The 8,793-nt window shown below is 39.0% G+C and overlaps 1 pseudogene; it reads left to right on the top strand.

The window, feature by feature from the left end:
• The first annotated feature begins 8,404 nt into the window (after positions 1 to 8,404).
• On the top strand, positions 8,405 to 8,793 carry LOC149257665 (PITH domain-containing protein At3g04780 pseudogene; annotated as a pseudogene).

Raw genomic sequence — 8,793 nt, forward strand, 5'->3', positions numbered from 1 at the left:
ATGAAATAACATAGAGGAGTATATAAACACTCCTTCAATAGTGATTTTCATTAATTTCTCATGCATAGCTTCAGCCAAAAATTGATTGTAGTTATACGTGTAGGCATGTTTATTTTCATTGGAAAAAATTGAGAGATAGCCTAGGATAGCTTCATCTATCCATTGGTCTGATTTGTAGCCTAACAAGCAAGAAATTAGGGAAATTATGTGCTTTGCTCTCTCACGAACATAGATGCTAGATAAGGAGGATTCTTTTTGGGGAGCTCAACATCTTTAGGGAGAAAGATCTCAAAAATTTGAGCTCTTTAAGGGAAGATCAACTTATGATATAGTTCAATTAAGGCTACAATGGAGAAAAAGGTAAGGGAGTCATTTTCTAGGATCATAAGAATTTTGTTAATGGTTTTTGTAGTGATAGTTATTAGAATGTCTCCATTCTGAGATACCACTGTTCTCTATAAAGGTTTATACTTGGGTTGGCTTCAAATAAATAAATCAAGAAAGGAATAAGTCTAAGGAAACATATATAGAGGTAGATGAGATTCCCACAAGTTGATTTCATCATCGAACTCAAAGTATGGCTGCTTCAGCCAATTATGAATTTCGAACATGTCGAATTCGCATTCAATATCTGCAATTTTGAAATATTGGTTGGCTAATGGGATATGGTCGAGGTCTAAGGTATCAGAGGCCTTTGGGGTTTCTTATGTCGCAGAGGAACTGGGTGATGGCTTATCCTTCTTCTTTGGAGCCATGATATTAGACTGAAATGGTAAATGGTAGAAACGTTGCAGAGGAACTGTTCAAAGGACGCGTACTGGTGCAGGCTTGGACCAACAAATAATCTGTAGAATAGAACAATAAATAAATAGTGAAAGAAAATAGTGCAAGGGCAGTTGAAGAAAGGCTGATGTAACGGGGAAAAAGAATATTTAACAACAGATTAAGGATACCATTACAGCAAGCTGTTGTTGATCGGCTAATTAGAAATTTAATGCAGCAATAGGAGACAATATTAGCAACGGGAGGCAATTAATGACAACAACGGATATGCAGGAATGGATAGGTGATAACGGTTGAGGTCATGTTGCATGGAGCAATTGGAGGTGGATGGCACGGGAGGAGTTACCATTGGCACAGTATCGGGAAGCGTAGGAAGTGTGATGACGAATTTCGGAGGGGGCGGGGAAGTGGTAAGTAGTTTGGAGCGAGGGGGGTGCAAAGCATTGAGGAGGCAACACGTACATGGGGGGCCCGCGTGGGAAAAACCACTTTTCTCACCCCCTATACCATTATCTTGTATCATGGCGAGGGGGTGCGAAGAGGCTTCCCTGCCGTTGATCTGGGCGGGGAGGCGAATCACTGTCGGTTCTTGCTCACACTATATTACTTGCCAACAAAACATTTTGTGGTATTTGACTTTGCAAAAAGAATACAAACATATTTATTTACAAATTAATTTATCACACTTTTAACAAGTTAATTAAAGGCTAATTAAAGATTAATTTGTTTTGGGCACGTTTAGACTAGCATCCCCTATTTAACTTATTTCAATAATTTCAACTAATATAATATATCTTAGGCCAATTTTTTAGCATATTAGGCCTTTTATTTGTCCTAATCTATCCTAATTTCTAATGTTCAACCAATATTAAACTGTTTGGTTGAACTTATTCTCTAATATAGAACAAAAATTTAGATGATCTAATCAAGATTAAACAATTTGATTCAGATCAAAAGAAAAGGTTGTGGCATGAAAACAAGTTGCACACAGACCTTTATTTATTACAATGGGAGTTTATTTCATGAAGTGGCATTTAAACAAGCACACTTATACCAAAAAAAAAAAAAAAAAATTGATTTACTTTTGATGGGGTTTTCATTCATCTCTTTTTTTATTTTTTATTTTTTCATTTTCCATTTTTTCTTTATATTTTCATACCCTCTTTTATAAATAAAAATTAACTTATCAAAAATAAAACATGTTACAACACAAAGGAGAACATTTTTGTGACAAGAAGAGTAGTGATCAAGGCTAAAAGAAAAGGTGGTTTCTAATCCTTGACAACACATTGAGATCTCTGTTGAGGAAGCTTTTTGGGCATACTTTTCTTGTGTTTTCTAAGGAAAAGTTTGAGAAGGCTGAAATTCTTTTAGTTTTGGTTTATTTTTTTGTTGGAAATTGTTGGGTTAATACTAAAAGAAGACTTAATTCTGATCTAGCTGAAGTTTATTCAGAGGAATTAGGGTTGATCGTAGGCTAGCCTTGCCTTAGGAGCAGGGCCATGGGTCTGTGGAGGCTACACATACCTAGCCAAGGACACTATGAAGAAGGCTGAGGTCATTTCAAGTGTAACAAAATATTGTTTGGAGAGTTTGTTTGTAGGTCGTAGTTAGGGCCTTAAGTGCGGTCCGAAGTTGCAGGAAGGAAGGCCATAGAGCCTCATGAAGCTATAGTGGGGCAAGTTTGCACAACTAAAAAGGGGGTTGATATTTGAGGTATGAGTTGAATATCTCTCTTGTTTTTTGATGTAGGAGCATCTAACCCCCCCTTAATCAAAGAGGAATCCGAAGCGGAGCAAAGAGAGCACAGCGTGGACCATGGAGCAAAACAGGGGAAAATCTGCTTTAAAACAGATTTAAAGGATGGATTGGATAAGTCTCTCGAAGACTTGTTACTATTGTTATCCGCCATGTGTTGTATGCATGTATGTAGTGAGAGCTTTAAGGGCTTTCTGTTATAGGGTTGATCAGATCCTTCATAGTGATCTGATCCAACACTTCCATTATATATATGTGATTGAACCTGTGTGTCCAGGGAGGGACAAAGAGCATAGAATAGGAAACTGTGTAAACTGAGAGTGTTTATAATGTAGCCAGAGGAGAACCCGTCTAAGGCTGCGATGCCTTAGTTCTGTAATCTTATGTTTATAATAGATATATGTGTTCTGTGAATTCCGCATATCTATATAGTTGCCTTTGTTCGTGTTATGGTGCATGTTATGTGTCGAATGATTTAAGCCGTTTGAATGCATGTTGATCGACCATCGACCACTGAAGGGTTGATGGTGATCTAAAGATATATATATAATTTTTATGTCGTGCTCGAAGACATATATGGTGGAGAATTGTGTTTAAAGCATAGAGAATCCATCAAAGGCGACGAACTCCATTTACACAGAGAAACAGTGCCAAAACCTTAACGGAGCCATAAAGCGGACCTGAAATGTTATAAGTTATGGCCTATACCCTTACTGGATCCAAAAGGATGGATCGCTGATCGACAAATCAAAGGAACAGAGGGTCGGGACGGTGAGGTGCCAACGGCCGATAAGAAATATTGCCGACAGGAAAATCGGTGATCAGGGGAATTGGTCTATTAGCGATCAGAGTTTGAAATTGTTGATAAACTAATCGATGATCAGCATGGTGGAGTCCCGATGTAATCGGCGATCAGAGGTTGGAGTCACCGATAAGTGATATCGCCGATTAGGCATATCGACGATCGGCATATCGGAGTGTCGGAGATCAGAAGGTTAGCAAATCAACAGTGTAGTGGAGCGATAACAATGCAGACCCGCCGATATTTATAGAGGTGGGTGTATAAAATTTGAAATCTATATATGTGGACCGGAGCGGGATTTACATGGGTTTCCCGTGTATTTATATTATGTGTGGCCATGGGGTTTGAAGGCTTAATGCCCATATTGTAATGCTTACGATGGTTATTTAGGCTCTGATAAGGGATGGCTCCGATTCTATGTAAGTCCACGGTTATAATTTAAAAGACTTAGAAGCCTAAAGAACGCTTCCGATAGGCTTTGTGGGCCATAACCCACAGGCCTCAAGATCAATATTGAAAGGAAATGGGATTTTGGTTAGCCCCCAAATTCTCATTTTCATCATTTGGTATCAGAGCAGAAGAAGATTCTGCATGTAAGAGAGGAGAAGAATCCCAGAAGAAGGAGCAGAAGGTACAGTTGTTCAAAAGTTGGAGAGGTTATTGTCTTACTGTCACACAAAGAATGGCAGCGGAAGGTGAGAAGATTTACAGCAACCTAGAGCAAGGTGTGCTCAATTGGTTCCAGAATAGAGAACCAGAAGGATGCCAAAAGACTGAGTGAGGAGGGCTTGTTGAGGTATCGTGTAGCAGAGGAAAATTGTTACTGCAGAGGTTAGTTGCAGTGCACAAAGAGCATAAAGGCAATTCCACAGAGATGTGGGTAGAATTTCTATGGATAAGGAGAAGCATATGACCAGGAGGTCATAAATTTTTGTGCCTTGGGAGCCTGATGCAGGAGCATCTAATCCCCCCTTAATCAAAGAGGAATCTGAAGTGGAGCAAAGAGAGGATAGCATGGACCATTGAGAAAAACAGGGGAAAATCTGCTTTAAAAAAGATTTAAAGGATGGATTGGATAAGTCTCTCGAAGACTTGTTACTATTGTTATCCGCCATGTGTTGTATGCATGTATGTAATGAGAGCTTTAAGGGCTTTTTGTTAGAGGGTTGATCGGATCCTTCATAGTGATCTGATCCAACACTTCTATTATATATATGTGATTGAACCTGTGTGTCCAGGGGGGACAGAGAGCATAGAATAGGAAACTGTGTAAGCTGAGAGTGTTTGTTATGAAACCAGCTCAAGAAAAAGATAGAAAAGATAGATCAACGCCTTAGAATTCAGCCTCTTCGAGGGGGAAACCTCCTTTACATTACATAAATGAACAATTCTTGGATGATTCAAATGACAAAACCTCCTTTCTATATATAGGAGTCTAAGGAGTCACAATATAACCCAACCGACCTAACAATAATAATATAAAGCCACAAAAATAACAATAGAGGAATTCTCTGGGGCACAGTAATAACAATATGGGGATAATAGGGGCACAACAATATTAATAAGGGGTACAACTACAATAGTAATGGGGTAATCACTAGTATTATAGGGACCCAACATGCCCCTTTCCTTTAAAAAAGTGTTGTCCTCAACGCTTGAGAAGTTCTGGATGCTTCTGTATAAAATTCTCATCCTCCCATGTGGAATCTTCAGCGGATAAGTTCTTCCACTTGATAAGATACTCCGAAATTGATCGATTTCGTAGCTGTCGAGTTCTTGTTTCTGTGACTGCTTCCGGTTCCAATATAATTTTTCCTTCCTCGTCAAGTTCTGGAAATATTGTTTGAACTGGGAGCTTGTCGCCTAAAACCTTCTTTAAACATGAAACATGGAAAACTGGGTGCAATCGAGAAGCTGCAGGAAGCTCCAATTTGTATGCCATAGTACCAATCTTTTGCAACACCTTGTATGGACCATAATACTTTGGTGATAATTTATTATCCTTCTTAGCTTGCTTGAGGGACATTTGCTTATATGGTTGTAGTCGTAGGAATACCCAATCACCTACATCAAAACTTCTTTCGCTACGATGTTGATCTGCCTCATTCTATTCTATGCCAACACGAGCTTATCCTTTAAGAGTTGGAGGACTTGTTGTTGATGTTCAATGTGATGTTCCACTACTTGAACCTTAGAATTTTCTCTTAAATATGATGTGATGGATGGTGGCTGATACCCATAAAGTGCCATAAATGGGGTCATTTTTGTTGCTGTATGGAAGGAAGTGTTATACCACCATTCAGCCAGAGGCAACCATTTGACCGATTGTGTCTATTTATCAGATACAAAGCAACAAAGATATCCTTCCAAACAGTTGTTTACTATCTCAGTTTGCCCATCAGGTTGAGGATGATAAGATGAGCTATGAGCTAACTGAGTACCAAGACAAGAAAATAACTCTGTCCAAAAATTTCCAGTGAAAATGGGATCTCTGTCACTTATAATAATCTTTGGGTTTCCATGTAGCTTTTGAATTGTTTCCATAAATGCAATAGAAACTGTACTCGCTTTAAATGGATGTGATAATGCACAAAAGTGTGCATACTTGGTAAGTCTGTCAACTACCACCATGATGACACTCTTTCCCTCAGACTTGGGTAAACCTGTGATAAAATCCATTGAAGCCTCCTCCCAACGTTGGCTTGGAATGGATAAAGATTGTAATAGACTCGGTGTCTTAATTGTTTCAACTTTATTTTGTTGGCAAACCAAACATTCCACCACAAACTTTTGAATATCTGATTTAAGGCCATCCCAAAAAAATCCCTTCTTAACCCTGTGGTAAGTTTTTAAAAATCCTGAGTGCCCTCCTAAGGGAGAAGTGTGCAATTCCATAAGAATCTTTTGTTTTAGCTGGGAATTCTTACAGAGGTATAAGCGATCTTTGTACCATAACGAATCATTTTGCTAGCTAAATGTATCAGACGTACTGGAATCTTGTTGTAACTTTCGAATAAGTGCCCACACTTCTTCGTCATTCTTCCATTCCTCCCTTGCTTCGTTTATCCAATCTGGTTGGATAATAGAAATGGCGCACAACAATGCTTCCACATCCTCATCCTTTCTTGAGAGTGCATCTGCCACCACATTTTGCTTCCCTTTTTTGTAGATGATTTCAAAGTCATAACCCAACATCTTTGTGACCCACTTTTGTTGCTCTTCAGAGGATAATCTTTGTTCTAAAAAGTATTTAAGGCTATCATGATCCGTTTTTACCTTGAAGTGTCTTCCCATTAGGTAGGGTCACCATTTCTTAAGTGCATGGAGTATTGCCAACATTTCCTTCTCATAAATAGATTGGTGTAAAAACTTTCCCTTGATTGGACGACTTTCAAAAGCAATGGGTCTTTCATCTTGCATTAAAACAGCACCAATTCCATTTCCTGAAGCATCACATTCCACAATAAAGGTTTTTGTAAAGTCTGGTGTAGCTAAGACCGGTGCTTGGCACATTGCCTCTTTAAGATGTTCAAATGCCTTTGTTGCTTCTGGAGTCCATGAAAATGCATCTTTCTTCAATAATGTTGTTAGAGGTGCTGCTATTCTCCCATAATTCTTAACAAACTTGCGATAATACCCTGTCAACTCAAGAAATCCTCGCAGATGCTTTATGGATGTGGGAATTTTCCATTCCTTAATGGATTTAATTTTGCTAGGGTCTACCTTAACTCCTTCATGAGATACAATATGACCCAGATATTCCACCTCTTGTACTCTGTTATCACTCAAGAAAAATTTTAAATTGTTCACATCAGTTCAATTGTTTGCCAAAGGGTTGGTGTCAATCTTGGGTCTAGTCTTTTCATCTGGTTTTAGAGTCTAAATAGTTTGAATAGGAGTCTTGTTAAGAGTATTGTTGGTATGTATAAAGGGGTCAATTCTCTGTTTTAGTCTATCATTGGTCTCACATCTCACATGGATATCATATGTCCAAACTCATTTCAAAGCCGAAATTGTCCAGGTGATTTCGTAGCGCCTGTAATCATTTTAAAGTGGTTTTGCAGCACATAAATCCTTTTTAGCAGTTTCGCAGCGTAACATGTTTTAGGAGATTTCGTAGCGCATAATTCATATTTTGCACTAGCTGCGCTACGCAATTGGGATTTGTTCGAATCCATAGCCATTCTTTCACAGATGTCATATCCATCAAAATCCATTATCAGTGATCAGCTTATACCCTTTGCCTGTCAATTCGACCGCTTATCTTTATCATTAGGTCATTAGGTGTCGCCGTAAGCTCAAATTGCAAGTTTCAAAAGAAGATATAGAATCTCGAAGCCTCAAAGGTCATGTAGCTGTGAGTTCATGCTCACACGCTAGTGGTCACAAATATGCTGGAAACCTTATAATATACAGTTCAAATGTTGATGGTGAAGTTACTGGTCACTGGTGTTTAAAGAGATCTAAGGGAGAGGTGTAGGAGCAATTACCTATGGGAGCCTCGTTTGAAAGCAAAATGGGGGAAGGTTATTGGTCCTACAGCCTACCGATGGCAATGGACTGTTACAATGAGTAATGAGACAGGGGTGTTAGATGGCTGCAGAGTTAACGCTTGGTTGAGGTCCCTGTCTTGCATTTGGCAATTTTCGTGGTTAAGATTACGGCCAGAGATTAACAAAGGAGGCAAAAGCAGCTCACTCAGTGATTCAGTGATGGCGTGGTATCTGGCACTTGAAAGTGGTAAATTTTGGTTTCCAGCTCAGGTATACAATCGCGAGCGTGGACATGTTGGGTTTATGCTATCTTGTTATGACGCAGAGCTTAGTTATGATAGCATAACCGATACTTTCAAGGCCAGGTATCCACCACATAGTCATCGAAAAATTGTCATCAAAGATGAAGTAGCAGTGGAAAGGATGCCTGTGCGTTACTCTCAGCATTTGATAATCACCTTTGGATTCCAATAAGAAACATTCTTCTGCGGCTTTGTAAAGGTTCTGGATTCAATCCATCGTAAATGCAATAAAACATGGCTACAGGGAAGATAATGGGCTTTACCTTGAGATTGATGCAGATGAGCAGCTACTGATCTATATACCATTTACTCAAGTTATCAAATTGCATTCTTTGGTAATTAAAGGTCTTACCGAGGAAGTCCAAAGACAGTGAAACTATTTGCAAATAAGGAGCATATGGGGTTTAGCAATGTAAATGACTTTCCTCCAAGTGATACCGTGGTTTTATCACCAGATAATCTTGAGGGAAAACCAGTTGTCTTGAAGTATGTAAAATTCCAGAATGTTCGCAGTTTGACCATCTTTATAGAGGACAATCAGGGCGGTGCCGACGTTACACAAATTCAGAAGCTTGTCCTATATGGGAGCACTGTGGAAACAACAAATATGAAGGAGTTGAAGAAAATCAATGAGGATCAGTAGATGCCAAGAAAA

The sequence above is a fragment of the Pinus tabuliformis genome, chromosome 6 (genome assembly GCF_031772625.1).
Source record: "Pinus tabuliformis cultivar Carrire ecotype Pingquan chromosome 6, CPIR1, whole genome shotgun sequence".
NCBI lineage: Eukaryota > Viridiplantae > Streptophyta > Pinopsida > Pinales > Pinaceae > Pinus > Pinus tabuliformis.